At 39.4% G+C, this 19,534-nt stretch overlaps 1 non-coding gene across 1 annotated transcript; it reads left to right on the top strand.

The window, feature by feature from the left end:
• Nucleotides 1–2,507: 2,507 nt before the first annotated feature.
• On the top strand, nucleotides 2,508–2,614 carry LOC128592904 (U6 spliceosomal RNA). Its single transcript, XR_008382115.1, has one exon. It is a non-coding gene; the product is annotated as a U6 spliceosomal RNA (small nuclear RNA).
• Nucleotides 2,615–19,534: the final 16,920 nt, after the last annotated feature.

Below are 19,534 nucleotides of genomic sequence, written 5' to 3' on the forward strand. Positions count from 1 at the left end.
CTGGAATGCAGTTCTTGGCGGGGGGGAGAGTCTGAGACCAGTTGAGTCAGTTTCTTGATCTGGGTGGGTCAGTCAACCCATTGGAATCCATGACCTGGAAGATATCTCAAAAACTACTCCTATGTTCTGAACAGATGCTGATATTTATGGAGAAAAGTTGAAAATCCTTATGGCTGCCACCTGCGCCCCCTGGAGTAGCAATTAGAAGCAAATGAAGGGACAGTGGATGACTGTTATTATTATTTTAGCAAGGTCTGTTCCTTCACAGAGTTTGATTATTATCAATATTTTAGCTAAGCTGTTTCTTCATAGAGTTTGACTATCATCATTATTTTAGCTAGGCCTGCTCCTTTATAGAGTTTGGGAGCCCTTACCCAGTTCCCACCTTACACCCCCTCATCAATTTGTAACAGCAGTTTCAGCATTACCCTGAGGACTGGTGTCCACTAGAAGTGAAGGGGAGGGAGAGACAGAAAGAGAGAGACTGGGAGGGAGAAGAAGGGGGGAGAGAAAGAGAGCAAGAGAGAAACTGACTGAGAGGATGAGAGTCTTACCCTTTGCAGAGCAGACAAGAGTGAAGATGGGTATTACGCTATGCACCCCTGAAGGCTCCATCAGAAGGGAAAAGAGTGTTCCACATGGAGTTCCTTTCCCCTCTGGAATGGGAGCGTTACTTGCTCTAAACCCTCACTCACATACCTCATAATGAGAAGATATAAAAGAGGTAGAGGCAGGAGCAGAAGGAACCTTGAGTTGGAGCAAGTAAGCTGCTTGCACATTGGACAAAATGGTGGAAGAGAATGGGCACTGTTATCCTGTTCTATTTCCACATGATTTTCACAGTAGCTCTGTTTCTGGCCTACTGCTCAAGGACAAATATTTTTCTAAGCTAGTGAAATGAGTACAGAATCATAAACTTGTTGTTAGACAGGATGTCAGAATGAGAAGAAATAATTGAAGGGGGAAAAGTGACTTGGGATTGTTTGCAAATGTTGAAGACATGTTTATCAGACTCGTGGTTTGGGAAATTGCAGTCCTGATAACATTAATTCAGTGCCCAAGGAATGTTCAACACCTCTGCTATGTCAATCAAAAGGAATCAATCTCTATCATCTTGATGAGTTGCTCTGAAAATAACAATTATCCCAACTTCAGTAGAGAAGATAATATACTTTTAATTGCAGGCAGACTGGGGAAGAATACAGACATCCCTACAAGTTATATGAGTAAGAAGACCTTCTTTATTCTAAAAAAGAATTCTACCGCTCACCAACCTCAGCAGATAATAAACTTGGAAGTACCCTTTTCCACAGAGACTTGCTGAGAAAGTGACAGCTTACTTTCCTGGGACTATGTGAAAATGACCAGCATGTTCATTCACAGTCCAAACCTTCTGTTCCTGTGGTCAAGAAATTTACATCATGTTAGGAAAAAAAAGGGGGGGGGAGTTCAACTTGAAGAAAGGATGACTTTGCTTTTGTGGTGTGGTTATCAGTGATTATTTACTCTTACTCAAATATTATACTGATTATCACAGAAAAGAGAATTATTCCTTCTAATTCCTGATGACAGACACTAGTAAATCCTCAGAGAAGCTGATTTTGCTTGAATTAACAACTTTGAAATAAATATAGAGGTCCACCAATGGAATGAGGAGACTTCCAAGGACTGATAGTTTTGCTACTGGAAGGAGTCAAGCAGAGATAGGGGTTCAGAGACCAACTTAGACTAACTTAACTTAAAAAAGAATTTGTGAGAAATATACCAGGGAATTCACAGAATCAAGATGTGGCAGGAAAGAAAGCAAGATAGAGTCTATCAGCTATTGAGGTGCCACTACTGTTAGGTTGGCCAAACTAACACCATCTTGAAAAGCCATTTTGTGCAACTGTGACAGGTGGACATAATTCAGAGAAGAGAGTCATGCTGCACGTTTGTCCCTGCACATCATTGCATGTCCTTGCATGTCCTTGCATTGGCCCAATTACAGACCCACCTGAGAGAAATATGCTAGCACTTTGATACGAAGACCCTGCCAAGAGAGTCCTGATAATGAGATAACATCTTTGATGTCCTAATGAGAACAGTTTGGTGGCTCTTAATGGAAACCAGCTCCCCATCAGCCAGCTATGTAAAACCACCCTACCCCTACAACATCCTTTAGATCTCACCCCACTTGCACCCAAGTGTCAAAAATAAACAATGCCAGGTGTGGTGACTCATACCTGTAATCCCAGCACTCTGGGAGGCGGAGGTGGGTAGATTGTTTGCGTTCAGGAGTTTGAGACCAGCCTGAGCAAGAGCAAGACCTCATCTCTAAAAATAGCTGGGTGTTGTGGCAGGCACCTGTAGTCCCAGCTACTCAGGAGGCTGTGGCAAGAGAATCACTTGAGCCTAAGAGTTTGAGGTTTCTGTGAGCTGTGATGCCCCAGCACTCTACCTAGGGCATGAAGTGAGACATTGTCTCAAAAACAAAACAAAAGAAAACAAAAAAACCACAAAAATCCATGCTTGTTTCGGCAGCACATATACTAAAATTGGAATGATATAGAGAAGATTAGCATGGCCTCTGTGCAAGGATGACATGAAAATTCATGAAGCGTTCTGTATCTGAAAAAATAAAATGAAATGAAATGAAAATCAAAAACAAAAACAAAAAATTAAAAAAAACCCAAAACCATGCCTCCTTTGCTACTCTTTGATCTTGAGTATTCTGATCCGCTCCTTTCTTTCAGTTTTTACCTATCAACTAACATCATGAAGGAGTGAGTGAGGGTCATCTAACCCACTTAGGATTCAGAGTCCTGGAAGAGGAGGTTTGATTGAAGGAGCTTAGGTCACATGTTCATCCTTGGCTCATATAGAGTGGGGATAGCAGAAAAATCTAAGAAAGGTCTCCAGGGATCCTTTCAAATTCTATAGTGGAATGACAGAGCACCCAATTTATTAGTCTACTAAGGCTGATTATCATAGGGGAAAGTTCCCCAAAGGGAATCAAGATGCTGTTACAGTTGAGGGAATAGGGGCTGGGGAGCCAAAAATTAACAAATGATATTTACTTCAGAATTGGCTGAATATCCATTAGGAATATTCTATAGGGGATTCTTCATTAGACAGAAAGTTAGGTAGAAAGAATTTGTCCCTCTGGCTCCGGGACACACTCACAGGTGAGGGGAGTATTATCCTTGAGAGATTAAAGCTTGGTTTTCTTAAAGACAGTCAGGAGGATTTAGGCAAAAACATCCTCTCCAATGGCATCGGGATTGTCTTCCTTTGAAAATGTTTATCTGTAACAGAGCAGCCTACATACTGTCTCCCTTGCTCGGTGTTTGGGAATTCCTAATTACTTTATCTCCCCTCTTCTTTCATTCCCTGTGACAGTTTCTAAATCATACTTCACTTAACCTCCTCAGAACTCCCACAGGCAAAACTAGGCATCCCCTGTTCATGCCTCCAGAAGAACGTAGTGTCTGATGACATTTGTTTCCATCTCTGGACCCAGAAGAATTCCCTGATGCAGGGCCCACGTCTTCCACTGCTTAGCACATGGCATAGGAACCAAGGAGATAAACAAGTTAATGAATAGATGTAGGAAGGAATGGAATGAACAAATTAAAATATAACTAAAGAAATAGTGAGCAGAGACCTTTCAGGCTCGGGTTTCTTTGAGGGTGCCTTCTCTTACTGCCTTCTCAAATATACCCTAATCCCTACACTTCTTTATCTGAAACAGTGTGAATATTTGATCTCCTAGTCATGTGGAACCTTTTTCTGAGAAGCTAAAAGCATTTTGCTTTATTGATTTGTTCTCACCAGAGCTGAGCCGTGAGTAGTAAGTAGGCATTTGTTTCTATTATGACTGTCAATAGTATGATTTCAAATCACTTTTATCACAGTGGTTTCAAGGGATCACACCTTTAATATACAAAGCCAGCGCCCTAGAATTGAGGCAAACCAAGCCATGCTAGTAAGCTATGGCCTGTGCTGTCAGTTCCTGGGCATTAGGATTGGGGGAAATCATCTTTCTTTCTTTTTTTTGTTTGTGGGTGTGGGTGTATTTGAGTGCAAAACCCTCGATTTATGTGTAAACAGAGGTATATACACAAGCATAGAAACCGTAAAAAATAAACAAACATTAGAATATTTTAGAGAGAGAGAAATCAAGCAAAGAAGAGACCTGAATGTAGTCAGGGAGCTCTTGTTTCAGATGGACCATGGGCAGGTTATGGACTGCCTAAGAGCTGCTCCTTGCTCTCACCATGAGATCTGGGAAATGGGAATGTTGATAACAACAGAGAGTAATCTATAGAGTTACTGTGAATGTGAAATTATTCGGTGACTCTGTTTGCTGTCCACTCTGAACAGATCTAACCAATAGTAAAGAGGAGGGGGAATGAACAGAGATCTCTTTAAGCCTGTGGCTAATGACATAGGACACCAAGAGCATGAACCTCTTTTTCTCTCCACTTCTTACCTGTTCCTACATAGAGAAAAAGCCAATGAGTGGCATAGGGCTAGATGTAACTGTTAATTTCTTACCTGCATGGACTGGCCAGGGCTGGTGGCAGAAGTAACACTCATAATAGCAATACTTCTTTCCGAATCTGCTATTTCAACACAGCTCTTTCATACTTAAATTCTTCCCCTTCAGGATTTTATATGTGGCAAAAATGCATCTACAGCTCTTCCTAGATTTTTTCACAAGTTAGAGTTGGGCTATGTTTGTGTCCCCAACTCTAATTTCTGCTTTCTTAATTAGCATGTGATTTGATCTCATTATAATGATTAGAACCTTGTTTCCAGCACAACCAGAAGTTGACCAAGGCCTTCATGTCTACTTGGTTTAGAGTTCTCATGTAGTCTTCACTCCCCTCACTTTTAGGATCAAAAAATTCAGTTAATATAGGCTGGGCGTGGTCTAAACTCACACTTGTAATCCCAGCACTCTGGAAGGCGGAGGCAGGTGGATTGCTTGAGCTCAGGAGCTCAAGACCAGCATGAACCACAGGGAGATCCCATCTCTAAAGATCACTTGGGCCTAGGAGTCTGAGGTTGCTGTGAGCTATGATGCCATCGCACTCTACCCAGGGTGACAGAGTGAGACTCTGTCTCAAAAAAAAAAAAAAAAATTAGTTCGTTCAATGAGTCTGCCAGCTTTCTCTCTTGATGTTCTCTCTACACAAGGTCAACCTTCACCTGTGTAATTTCTCTAACTCTACTAATGTACATCTTTGTGTTTTTAATTGTCAATGTTGATAGTTTTATCTTTTATACAATGAGCTCCCATTGCCTTAAGTCCTTCCCACCGAAGAATGTTACTGAAAGAAAAGCATTTGAAATACTGCCTACCACATTGGCACTCAACAAATCTGAGCTGCTATTATTATGCTTTCATCATTACCATTATAGCTATTATGATTTTATAATTATTGTGAGGATTAAATAATACCTATAGTATATTAGCATATTAGTTGGAGTGTAGAAGGTTCTCAATAAATGTTATGTACTGCTAATTAAAGGGGCCAAACCCAGAGATTTATTTATTTAAGAAAACAAAAATAGAACCTTGGATGCCTTCTGCTCATGCTTACGTACCATTCACTTCTAGTGTACTTTACATGCGGATGGATATTCAGAATGATACCTCACCCAGAAGGACTGCATCATGTTTGGTCATTGAAAGAAATTCACTTAGTTAATAGTTACTACATCAGAAAAGTGATGTTGTATTTTATGTATTCATTTTAGAGTGCTGATTTTATGTTTGTACAAGTGACTTATGAGCATCATTAAAAATGTAAGGAATATAGAAAATTATAAAGACAAAATTATAACCCTAAATCTCAGCATTCTGAAATACTCACTGTGAACAGTTGAAGAGCATCGGTTCTAAACATCTCCTGATGCACAGGGGCAGATCCGAGATCAGTAAAATGGATGGATAGTAAGAATTAACACGGTAAGATAAGACCCACACAGAGACTATCATGCACCTGCTTTATGAATGAAAGTGCCAAATTTAATTTTACTTGAATTTAACAGAGGAAAAACAAACTGAAAATGAAACTAAGGGAATTGTGAACTTTATATGTAGTTTTTACACTGTTAAAGTTATTTGTTCCTAAGAAGACCTTTTTAAGTATTAAGAAAAAATATAAAAACATTAGAAATTTGGAGTTCTCATGACTTCAACTACATCACTTTTGATGTTATCATTTACTGGGAAAGATTACATGACTGGTTTCTCATTTCTTCCAAACACCTCTCTTACTGCTTTCCAATTTTGTTCCTCACATTATTATTATTGCTCTGACAGGGTTTCTTAGCCTGTTTGGGTTGCTACAGCAAAATATCATAAAACAGGTAGCCCATACACAAGGGAAATTTGTGTCTTAGAGTTCTGGAGACCGGGAAGTCTGAGATCAAGGTGCTGGCAGATTCAGTACCGTCTTGTCTTCCCACATGATGGAAGGGACTAGCTTGCTCGCTGAAGTCTCTTTTCTAAGGGCACTAATCTCCCTCATGAAAGTGGGGTCTCATGACTTAACTACCTCCCAAAGACCCCACCAGGTAATACTATCACCTGGAAGGTTGGGATGTCAACATATGAACTTGAAGGTGCTATCAGCATTCACACTGCCTTTCATTGCACAGGTTTGTAACATTTTTATTCTATTTTGCAAATGTGATTCTCCCCTTTGTTAGTTCTGGTTCTGTTTGTGCTTGGATCCAGCCCTGCTAGTCTTTTTCCCATGGCTTCTCCATTCCAGGATTATTTATTTAAACTTACCTTTTCTTGGATATCTTTCATCATCAAGGGATTTTTTTCCCCAAGAAAAGTTCATAAAGGTTATATTCTCTGAGATTTTTTTACTTTTGAGAATATCTTCCCCTTGCCTTTATAGTTGAATAACAACTTGGCTGCTATGACATTCTTGGGTCATCTTTTCTTTCCCTCTGAAGTTTAGAGACTTTGCTACATGGTTTTTAGAGATTGGCTGTGGCTGTAGAGAGTGTAAGGCCAGGCTTATATTTTCCCCCTATTGTCCTTCACTTGCTTTCTTCTTCATAGATGCCTGAATAACTCTAGTTTTGTCCTCCATGTGTATTAAACAGGTTAATTAGGATGGCGATGCTGATGATTACGTTTTTTATGAACATCGTATCATTTCCTGTGGATGCAGTTCTTTTCTTACTTTACAGCAGTGTTTTTCAACCTTCTTAAAATCTCACAGCACACTTGAACCTATTGTTAAACTTCCACAACACACTTAAATTATGTTGATCCAAAGCACAGTAAAAAAAAAAAAAAAAAAAATACACTTACAGTGCTTTGAACTTCTTTCAAAAATAATTTAATTAATGATCTTTAAAAACTTTTACAGCATACCTAAAATCCTCTCACAGCACACCAGTTAAAAATCACTGCTTTATAGAAATGTTTAGTGTGATAACTTAGAATTTTTCTTTTTCTGCTTCAGTGTTTCAGAGACACTGATTATTTTTTGGTTGGGTTTCTTCGTCTGTCTTTCAAATAAGTGCTCTGCTTTCTCTTCGCACAAACAAGTTTCTTGCCTGTGTCTTATGCATATCATAATTTCTTTGAATTTCTCTATTATCTTTTAATTTGGTTTTTAGCTCTGACTGTTCTTTTTTTTTTTTTTTTAACTAACTTGCTAGATTTTTGGTGGCATGTAGTATTTTTCAGAGTATTTCTTTGGCTCTGAAGTTTCCTTTTTAAATTTTGTTCATGTTTTGTCTCAAATCTTTGCTCTTGTTGAAGAGTCATTGATTTATTATAAAACATTCAGGAGGAACCTGCTTTTGTTCTTCGGGTGATATTTTCTTCCCACTGAGATCTTTACCTGTGTTTTGCATTTTGTTCTTCTCTTCCTCCCGTTTTTCCACATGTCCCATTTAGGTAGTGAGTTTACACATGGTGGCTTCTATTTTTATCTCCCTCACTGTTAAGATGAGTGGTTTACTTTTTTGTCTGAACTGGTATGAGTGGATCCTTTCAAGTTACTCAAGACTAATTAGTCTTCCCTATTCTGAGCCATAGTTGGAGAGCTCAATGGTGCTTTGTTCCTACTTTTCCAAAGATGACTGGTTTTGAGATGGTCCTCATTTATATAAGGGAAATTCATGGGCCACGCCTCACACTTACTTAAAGAAAATCTCTGGGGATGGGGCCCAGAGATCTGTATTTTCATGAGCCTTCCAGGCAATCCTGATACAAGCTGAAGTTTGAAAAGCGTGGCAGGAGGCAATGTGGGGGTGTGGCAGTGAAGGCTGTAGTGAAGTGGAGTACGGGTCCCACTGGGCCCCAGTTCCCCGTCTATTGTCTGAGGTCCTGTTGACTACCCCGCGCCTGGGCCCATCCTTCAACCAGGACCCTTCCATCCTTTGAGCTTTGCCACGTCAGTTGGCATGTTGGTCTGGATATCAACAAGCTCCAGAGACCCTTTCAGGCCCTGTTTGTGGGGCTGCCATGAACTGTTGTACAAGTGGTCCCTGAACCAGGATATCTGGGTGAGCTGGAGTGGGAATTGAAATCCAGTCTGTGCTCTGCTCACAAAGACCATGCCTGGTGCTGGCTGCAACAGCCTGGGACAGGCCTGTCTTTTCCTAATTTGCTCTTCCTCTTTCCAGAGGAAGCATCTTCTCATACAAACAGCATCTGTGATATGTGCTGGCAGTCCTGATGAGAGCTTAAAATGCTACGTAGGAGCTTCTACAATAAAGCTGTTTTCTTTACATTTGTTCAGGTTTGCCTCAGCACTCTCCTCTCCTCAGTTCACACCTTTACAGATTTTAGAGTATTTTGGAGGAATTTCAGGATTCTTTTGTTAGTACTGCTTGTGGGTGTGTATAGGACTGAAATAGGGTAAATTAATGGGGTTGACCCTATCAGAATCTTTCCTTTTCTTAGCTTACACTGTTAAAATTTATAGCAGAAGCTCATACTGCTTTATTAGTTTTATAGGTACTGCTAAGATATTAGCCTTTTAAGGAGCTTATAATTTTCTTACTATTTTTTATTAGTTTGTTGCTGTGAAGGTTGGGGTAGTGTGATTCTGTGATCCTGGCTAACTCCTCTATTAATACAAGGTCAGACAATTAGGTTTATGAACTCATTCTAGAAAAAGTGTTACATACCTCATTGCTGAATATCACTATGGTCACCTTCGAAGTACTCCCTCTGGCTGTCTTATGACCATAGTGATATTTAGCAATGAGATCTATAGTGCTTTGTCTAGAATGAGTTCGTGAACTTAGATTTCTGACCTCATAGACAACAAATGCACTAAATTTATTTTTTACCAACACAAATGAAAACAATTATTTGCGGCTTGCTTGTTTATCAGGTATGTTTCCTTGGTTGTAAGCAGCAGACCCAATTTTGAATAACTTAAGGAAGAAGGAAAGGAGAGAGGTTTGGGAGGATGTTGTGTAGTACGCAGAATTGAAGAACAAGTCCCAAGGAAGAGCTGGTAACTGGGGCTCTCAGAAGGGTGGATCTGTGGAACTGGGGAAGGTGCTGGCCATGAGGTCAATGAGCTCTGAGTCCCTTGTGGGCTTGTGATGTGAGTGGCAGCCCCACCACTCACCACTCAGTGCAGTAAGGAAGAGGATGCTTCCTTAAAGTAGTGTTTCCCTGCAGAGGGTGATTTTGCATCTCCCCAGTTCCCACTTGAGCACATTTAGCAATGGCTGGAGACTTTGGTTGTCATTGCTGGGAAGAAGATGCTACAGCATCTAGTGACCAGAGGCCTCAAATATTCTGCAGTGGGCAGGACAACCCTCCACAATAAGTGATCCAAATGTCAATAGTGCTGAGGTCAAGAAATCCTGCCCTGGAGAAAGGGACTTTAACTGGACAAGCAGAGCAGCTGTTCATTATAACTTTCAGTAAACAATGAGCATTCTTACTAATTTGGGACCGAGTATGCATGCTGGGCCCATTCAAACTTCTAGAGGTAATGTATTCTTCTTTTTTTAACTTGTCCTTTTAAATACAAGAATTAAACATTTTTCTTCCTTGGGAGTACTGACATCATGATATTGTCTTAACCTTGCACCGATACAGAGAAGTCAATTTTAATTCTCAAAAGCCGTGTTAATCCTCTTCATAATGGTTAAGTTTTTTTGTGACCTTAATGAGATTTCTGATATTTCACTCCTGCGTAATAGTTACTATAGGAGCTGTAGAAAACATTGATTTGGTACTACATAAAAGTTTTAGCTTCATACTCAAAGGATCTTATCTTTCAGCCTCACATCCTTTGTATAAAACTGGCAGGTAAGTTCTCCACTTTGTTTTCTTTTTTTTTTTTTTCAGGCTGTTAAAAAATATTTACTTAGAGTCATGTTTAATGTTTTATATAATGCATATATATAAATCTTGTCACAATTTAAAAATTAATAACACCACATGGATCCCTTGAATTTCTAAAACATTTTACCTTTTTTATTTATTATTAAATCATAGCTGTGTACATTAATGCAATCATGAGGCACCATACACTGGTTTTATACACCATTTGCCATATTTTCATCACACTGGTTAACATAGCCTTCCTGGCATTTTCTTAGTTATTGTGTTAAGACATTTGTATTCTACATTTAGTAAATTTCACATGTACCCTTGTAAGATGCACCGCAGGTATAATCCCACCAATCACCATCCCTCTGCCCATCCTCCCCCCTCCATTCCCCTCCCTTTCCCTTTTCCCCAGATTCTTAGGTTATAATTGGTTTATAGCTTTCAAATTAAAGCTATAAATTAGTTTCATACTAGGGCTGAGTACATTGGATACTTTTTCTTCCATTCTTGATACTTTACTAAGAAGAATATGTTCCAGCTCCATCCATGTAAACATGAAAGAGGTAAAGTCTCCATCTTTTTTAAGGCTGCATAATATTCCATGATGTACATATACCACAATTTATTAATCCATTCGTGGATTGATGGGCACTTGGGCTTTTTCCATGACTTAGCAATTATGAATAGGGCTGCAATAAGCATTCTGGTACAAATATCTTTGTTATAATGTGATTTTTGCTCTTCTGGGTATATACCTAGTAGAGGGATTGTAGGATCAAATAGCAGGTCTATTTTTAGATCTCTACGTGTTCTCCAAACATCTTTCCAAAAGGAACGTATTAGTTTACATTCCCACCAGCAGTGTAGAAGTGTTCCCTTTTCTCCACATACATGCCAACATCTCTGGTCTTGGGATTTTGTGATATGGGCTAATATTACTGGAGTTAAATGATATCTCAAAATAGTTTTCATTTGCATTTATCTGATGATTAAGGATGCGTGACCCCACTGTTTGTCACTGCGCAAAGGGGTAGGTGGCTGTGGATACGTTACTTAATCTGGGTATGCTTCAGTTTCAACAACAGACATATTTTCAAATGAGTATGAAAGAATAGGTGAGCCCCTTTCTGTTCTAACACTATAGAATTATACAGTCAAGCTGTGCAGAATGGAGGCTCTATCCCTTCTGGGAGGCTGAGGCTGGGGAAGGCTTGCACTTTGGGTCCCTAAGTTTTTGGTGGGCACTTCAGTTCCAATCTTTATGTAACTCCTCTTTTACCAGTATGCCCACAGCAAGATACGATGCAACAGTGCACATTAATACATTTTAACAGATTTTAAATGAACTTTCTCTAAGCAGATAGAAGAAAATGAGAACATTCCTAGGGAAATCCCTTGGCAGACAGCACATCTGTTGGTGATTTGGCATTGCTAGAACAGTTTCATCAGACTGCGTCAGCAGTTTTCCTCAAAATGTGCACCGTGTGTTTGCTAAAAAGCAAACGCAGTCCTGTCTGAATTACACCAACTTCTCTCAAATACGAGGAAATGTCACTGTCAAAACTCTTAATGCCTCAAATTATCCCAGTCATAAATTCTTAAAACACAAAAACAAAAAACTTTACCCAAGTCAGAGCGGTATCTGAAAAAAGCCATTTAATACTATAAAAGTTTTTTTTCCTGCAATCTGTAAGCAAAACAAAATTTGACAGTGTTTTTCAGTGCTGAGAATGTGCAAGGATGTTTATCTTTATTACATACTAGCAGCATGTTCTATTATTATGTAAACTAGATTCTACTTCTAATTAAACATTTAAAATGCAGTTGCCTTTCTTTGGTCTTGTGACAAGATGGAAGATTGAGTGAATTTTGTTGTTTGGTGGGATTATCTATGCCCCCAAACTCAAATTCATTTCTGTTGGTGAAATAGATTTTCAAATATTATAACCCTATTCATTTGGGGAAAATTAATATTCCTTGTGTGCAAATATTTTAACTAAAATGCAGTAAGTTTGTTAATAATTCTGAGAGGGAAGAAAACACAACTTGAAAAATTGTCATCATTTTGCTCTGGGCTACCTTTCCTGCCAATAATTATTTGGGAGATTTTGAAAACAAAGAACTCATTTACTCAGTTGTATCCATTAATCTGGGACAATTTTAAATTGTTCACCCCCAAAAAACCTAATTATTTCTGAATATTATGTTCCTGTGTGCTCTGTAATATGAAGGCTGGAATTAAATTTTGACTGTGTGATTTGGATGGTAGGTCCTTATGATATATATCTTTTGGGGTCTTTCTATGATTTTAAGATGAAAGAATATGATCTAGATGGCTTTAGAGCAAATGCCAATTCCTCGATGCATAATTTTTTTGGACCTTCCTGATGCCAACTGCTGTCAACATTCTTTTATTTTGTATCCCTATGCTGTCCCCTATTTCTTTGTATCTGGCAATCTAGCTTTGTTGTTGTTGTTCTTCCCACTTACTAGACTGGGACTTCTGGGTCAACATCTCTTGGTTACTTCTTTGCATATAAATTACATAGGTTGGTCATTCTGAGGTAGCCTAACGGTTACCCTCACATGTTAACACTTGATGTTCCTAATACCCTGTGAAATTTCCTTGGTGTTGGAGACTGGGACTTAGGCTTAGCTGTCATCTGGATCCTCTTGCCTAACCTAGCATTTTTCATAAAGTGCTGGATAATTTCTTTGCAGAGTGTTTGTTAATTTTCTTAAATGACTTTTTTTGGAAAGGCAATGAAGATATGATTAAAAGTAGGTAAGAACTGATTCTGAAAAACAAGCCTTCAAATTCTTTTGGGTGCAAAACTTTCAACAAGCTATTGGACCTATATGAGCCCTAGTTTTTTAATCTATAAAATAACATCTATAAAATATGTTATGATGATTAAGCATTTGCTGCTTGTTACCTGCTATAATGCAATTTTATAGTACAAGTTTTCACTGTTGTTCTAAGGAATCAATGAAATAGTTTAGGCCTCTAGAAATGCAGGGTTTTGGGAAAAAAGTCTCTCTTACTCATACTTCCTCTGTGTATCCATATTGTGTACAGTTGACTTTAAGTGACTCTTTTCTGTGCACTTTTTCCTTGTCTCCCCCATTACCTTAGTATTTCTTTTCCTTTTCTTCCAGAATAAATAGGCAAACTATAGTTCTATAGGCCTAAGTTGTCCATGACCACAGGAAATGAGGTGGGTTAATGCTCTTTAAAATAGTTTAAAGAAAGAGTATGTTTGTGCAAAACAGTGACCACCAGAAAAAATCTGGTAAATTTGAGTCTTTATATTATCTAGATAATTTAAAGCACAATTTTCATGGAAATGTCTGAAATTAAACACAGGAGAAACTACACAGGGAAAGAATACTGGCAGCTGTTTTGACCTTTTTGGTTCATTTGAATTTAACTCTCATTTCTTGATGATGACGATGATGATGACGATGACAGAGATGCTGCAGCCAGCATGCTGGGCATTGTGCTCTGAGGTGGAAACCATTCTTGTACTCACTCTGTAGGTGGTCATGCTCCAGAGCCCAGGCCTGTGGTGTGTTCAGTGCTACTCTTAGACCTGGAGATACACAGACAGGATTGACCATGGCCTATAAGGAGCTTGCAGTCCAAGTGTGAAGTGGAACCTGGGGACACCCATCTCCTCACCATGGAGGCTGCATAGGAAACTGCTGCAGGAGTAATTCAAACACCAGGAACAGCAAGGAGGTCTCAATCTAGTCTGTTTTTGAAGCCCAGAAGGAAGTGGCAATTGGAATGGAGTTGGGGGCTGGGGTCAAATTTCCAAAGCACTAGAAGCTGAGCGATGGGAATGGGGAAGTATGCAGGTCTGAAAAGAAAGAGAAAGAGCCGAGCTGAAGAAGTCATGAAAGACAGTGTGGAGTCAGCAGGGCCACCATTGGAGAAAGTCAAGGTGAGCCAGGGGGGCCTGCAGTCTGTGAGGGCTGAAGGAAGGCCTGAGGTTTGGCCCTGAGTGATCGTGGGGAGAGTGATTCTTTTAGAATGGCACAGAACAGAAGCCAGCGCAGCATTTGGCTAAAGAGGTGATAGAGATTGGGTGTTCGGAAGATTCCCCACCCCCCCATGAACTTTTGTGGTTAATTACAGAAGAAAAAGAAGTTGGCTGTTTAAAAGTTTATCATGGGCAAGTGCATTTTTTTAAATTTGTTTTATTATTGGGGATTCATTGAGGGTATAAGAAACCAGGTTACACGGATTGCATTTATTAGGTAAAGTCCCTCTTATAATTGTGTCTTGCCCCAAAAGCAATTACATTTTTATTTGTAAGAAAGAAGAAATGTAAGAATCATAGAAGAGGGGAAATGGAAGCAAGATAAAACCAAGAGAAGAGTTTTTCTGAGCCATAGAGTAGGAAGTTGGTGAGAAGTATCTTATTATACTTCAGATGGAATCTGAATGTTTAACTAGAGATGGTATTGCAAAGGAAAATATGTTTTGGACAGAAATGCCTGGTGACCTTCCATGTTCTTTCTCTTTAATACATGTCTCACTGAGGTTTGCCAGAGCCAAGTACAATAGAACCTCAGTAGCTGACTACCTCCTTACATTGACCATGTCCTGAGGTTGACCTAATTTCCGTAGACTGGACATACACCATATGGACATATCATTACAGTAGGCCTTGTTTCTTATGTGACCACCTCCATATGTTAACCAGTTTTTCACAGTCCCTTGGGGGATTCTACTATATTATATAAAGAAAATGATGACTAACTGGGTCCCCAGACTTAGTCCTGAACAGTTGTCTTGTCCTTGATGATATTCTGCTAGCCTCCAAAGCCACTTCCTCTGCTCACTTCCTCTGTTTCCACTCCACTATCTTGATGTCAGTCATTGTGAGCCCTGAATTGGTTGCTATTGGGTCCTGATATTTCTCTTTGTTTTCATAGCTTACAGTCTGAACTGCCTAATTTTGGATTAAAATTTAATGCAGGTGGATTATTCCGTAATTACCTTTTTTCTTGGTGAGGCCAGAATCCTGCTTTTTCATTTCCTGTCCTGGTGGCAGCCCCACTGTGGTTGGTTGGCCCAGTTAATGCTTTGGGACTGTTTCTCTGCTATCCCAGTGATATCTGTGGGACACTAAAAAGGACACAAAAAGTGGAAGCAAAAGGTGAAGGGAGCAGGAAGAGGAATATTAAAAAGAATACGATTGTCACACATACAAAAAGAAACATAAAAAAAGACAGAGAGAGAACACAATTGGAAGAGTCAGCCTAGAATAGAGGCAGACAAGTTAGTCTTTAGAAAGACAACCCAAGAAAGCAGGGAAGGGTAAAGATTCTGCAAGATGGAGAAGAGAAAAGCCCAAGGAACTCCTAGTACAGAGGCCCTCAGATGTGAGAGGAAGAACAAGGAATGGAAAAAAACAAAGACCACAAAAAAAAAAAAAAAGAGCAAGCAAAGGCTATTTGTTCTGAGCTTGCTAGAACAAAGGTGTCATCTACTATCCCATGTGATTGGCAGAGTCTCAAAGGCAAGCAGGGGGATAGAAAAGCTCCACAGTAAGGATAAAAGAGAAAGCTTCAGGTGTGCCTTGTTTGGAAGCTCTTGGCATGGGGACTGGAGGTGGCTAACCAGAAGTAGGACACTCCATGCTTATAGTAACCTACTTCGTTTTCTCCGGTTGGTCCTACGTTGGAAGCAGGAGACAGAAATTGGGGAAGCCAGCAGGTGTTAAGTACTGACAGTACTCAATTGGCATTCTATGGCCACAGAGGTTGTTATTTGACTTCCTGAACTAGTTCCTGCAGATTGTGTGAGATTGTTCTATTTTTCTATACGATCTGGCCATTGTCCATTGCATATTTCGTCTTCCATGGCTGGCCATTTTCACTGTGCTTGTACACCATACTTTGTAGGACACACTTTGACTTGTGGGCTGGCCAGATCTGAGTTATCACATAACTCTGCACAATTCCAGGTGGCAGTATGCCAGGACAGCATGTTTCCATAGTGCTTTCACACATCCCCCTCCAGTCACTGAGGGGACTGGCTTTTATATAGAAAACTGGAGATGATATTTTTATAGATGTTAGCTTTTATGGAAACATTAAAAGTGACACTCAAAAGGCTTTTCTTTTGTGTTTACTCAAATATAGTTCTTGACCCAGCTCTGGCTTTCAGAGAGCCCTAATTACTTTCATATACCATGACCAGTCAGTCAATAGAGCATTGGGAAAAGTCATACCTATAAATTTATATTACTTAAGGGAGAATATTTGGTCTTAGAAATGTGAATGCAGCCTCCCGTCTCATATTAGGAATTAGTGCTATTTTGTGAAGTAGAATTTGATTCACTTTCTGACCCACATAAAAATGTGACAGGGGAGAAGTGTTTTTACACATCGGCTGGCTCTGAGTTCTTAATTCTAGAGATGTCAGCTCAGAGAAAGGGTGGTGTTTTCTTCAGAGTTATACCCAGATAGCCCTCTGCTTTGTTGTAGGGGAGATTAATAGGAAGGAGTAACAAAAAGTCAGATATGGTGTCAAATAATTATTAAAAGGTGGTAAACATTTCCAGTTAACATAGAACTCTTAGATACACTGAGTTTTTTGTTAAATCATTAATCTAGTTATTATTTTCACTGAGCAGTAAAAGTTGAACATTGTCAATATGAAAAGCTAAAATAGAGAACCCAGGGGCAAGGGGTGAAATCCTAGCTGTGAATGTTTTTCAACACTAATTTTGGGTCTGTTGTTCTGGTAGAAACCCCAAATGCTTTTTTTTAGTATATGTGTGTATGTGTAAACTAATGTGCCAGGGAATATTATTATAGATACGTCAGGTCACTTGGGTTAGTGTAATATAGTAATACAAAGTCAATTCACTATAATACTTCCGTTGGGTCATTTGATAACATAAATACAAAAAATATATTGTCTTTTGTCCTTATTCCCTATCAAAAATATTCCATATCAAAAGTCTTGTCTGTGATCTCAAGGGCACAAAGTAAGAGAGTACAGGTAAGTTTAACAGACTGAAGATGACTAGTAGGAGAACAATGCAAATGTATATGTCCTGGTGAAAATGAACCAGTGTGAGCACCACTCACTTAATGAAAGCTCATATTCCCCCCTTGAAAATAGGCTCTGATGTTCAGGATGCCCCAGTGACAGGCAAGCTACTCACTGTTCCAGTCTGCACCATCGATTTGAGGTCAGGCTTTGCTTTCATTACTGTTGACTTCTTCCATGCCTAGCAGCCACCGAAACCTGTTCAGTAGCCATCAGAACAGTGCCATATCCCAAGCACAGGGACCCACTCTGCGTCCTGCCAACTGGGTGCCGCAAGAGAACCTTTACTCTCTCCAGACTCAAGCCACTTTCCTTCTGTATGTGATGCTGTCCCTTCTTGAATAATCCAGCTCTGTGCTTCTGGGAGCCTGCGTAACTGCCTACAAATTACATTGCTAAACCTCCTTATTTTCATGTGGACTATAACTAAATTCTCAAGAGTGGGAATGAGGGAAAGGGATGAATGCAGCTTCTGGAATGTGTCTTTAAAGGCCAGAAGCCTGCTCTGCCTCCCTCCTGTTGCTCTGACAGTGGATAGGATGGCTGCAGTGCCATCTTCACTGTTAGAATACGGACCAGCCTAGAGGTGGTAAAGGAGAATCTGGAAGCAGCCTGGGGTGTAGATGACCACAGGGCGGGCCAGTCACCAGACCAGTTATGGTCTGCTGATCCTCAGACTTATGTGGAAGAAGAAAATCATGTCTGTTCATGTCAGTGTTATTTCTGAGTATTGCAGATACTTATACCTGGTTTTTAAATATATATATATATATAATGTATATATACACACACACTTATCTACACACATATATAGCATCTCCTTTGACATCTCAAAAATTATCATTCATACACAAATACGTGGCATATCTGTGATGTTATGCATGTGGGACACTACAAAAGTTTTGAGACAGATTGTGTTATTTTACTTCTAAGAAACACAGTTGACAGAATCCTTTCTGATTTCACTTATGCAAGTTTCAACTTTCTCTTCTTCTTGGTATTACTGGGAGGACTTCATCTGTTTCTATTTAGGCAGATTTTACATTTCTTGATTTTGTGTGTATCTCAAAACTTTCACAATGACCCATGTATTTACTCTACTTAACTTTAATAGAGTATGTGCCATTAAAAATGTTATAGGGATACATATACCTTCTAATTTGAATGTCATTTGGTTTAAATAAATCACTTAGCCTTTCATTAAAGGTTTGAAATCTAGTTTTCCTTCCCCCCACCCCCCAATTCTGAAATGAACACACTGGAGGCTGTTCTGATTGGCACACAGACCATGTAACTAGAATAGCTATAGTAACACAAATTAATTCCTATTTAATTGTTTTGCTATGGTAGGGACAAACGTTCCCTGAACATTCCCTTCTCCAAAAGCCACATGATTTGTGAGACTTCTGTAAATGTCTTCTATAAGGTAGAGCCAGACAGTTCTTCTCCAAATAGCACAAGTTAGAGCATGTCAAATGAATAATTTCTGTAGGGAAAGCACTCTCTTCTGCAGTGTATTTGAATGAACAAACTGAAGAATGAATCTCAGAAGGCTCATTTCATTTTCCTGTTTGCCATTTTCATCCTGCTTCATAGCATAGCATATGGAAGAACGACTCACTCTAATCCTCCATGACATGGGGAGGGCCCAATGAATGTACCTGGATTTTGAATTATTTTCCTATAAAGATTAAGCTTCATATGCTGGTTATTATGTGTGTGTAGGAGTTTGTAGCAAGTAGATTTATACAGCTCAGTGGCTGTTTTTCCTTGTTGATATTCTTTAGGGACTTTGCTTGGAACTAGTTTCTGCTTTGGGGCTCCTTGATGTCAAAATAACGTAAACGCACTATAAGGAAAATATGTCTCAGTTTGTTAAGTCCATCATCTTCCTCTATGACTTGCTATACTTAGGTTCTGAAAATTCTGAGTACTAAGAAGATAGGTTTCAAAACCAGAGGTTCACGCTGTAGTTTAATGGAGCAGGAGGAGGCAAGTAGGAAGGAAAGTCTCTTAGCATCTGCAAAATGTTCACTTAAATTTTCAGAGTAGCTGAACAAGTGTGGTACTTCTAATGGAAAATCTGTCTTAGTTTGAGTGCGGTGCTGCACTTCATTCTTATGGGGAGAGAGCTT

Source organism: Nycticebus coucang, chromosome 8 (assembly GCF_027406575.1).
Source record: "Nycticebus coucang isolate mNycCou1 chromosome 8, mNycCou1.pri, whole genome shotgun sequence".
Taxonomy (NCBI): Eukaryota; Metazoa; Chordata; class Mammalia; order Primates; family Lorisidae; genus Nycticebus; species Nycticebus coucang.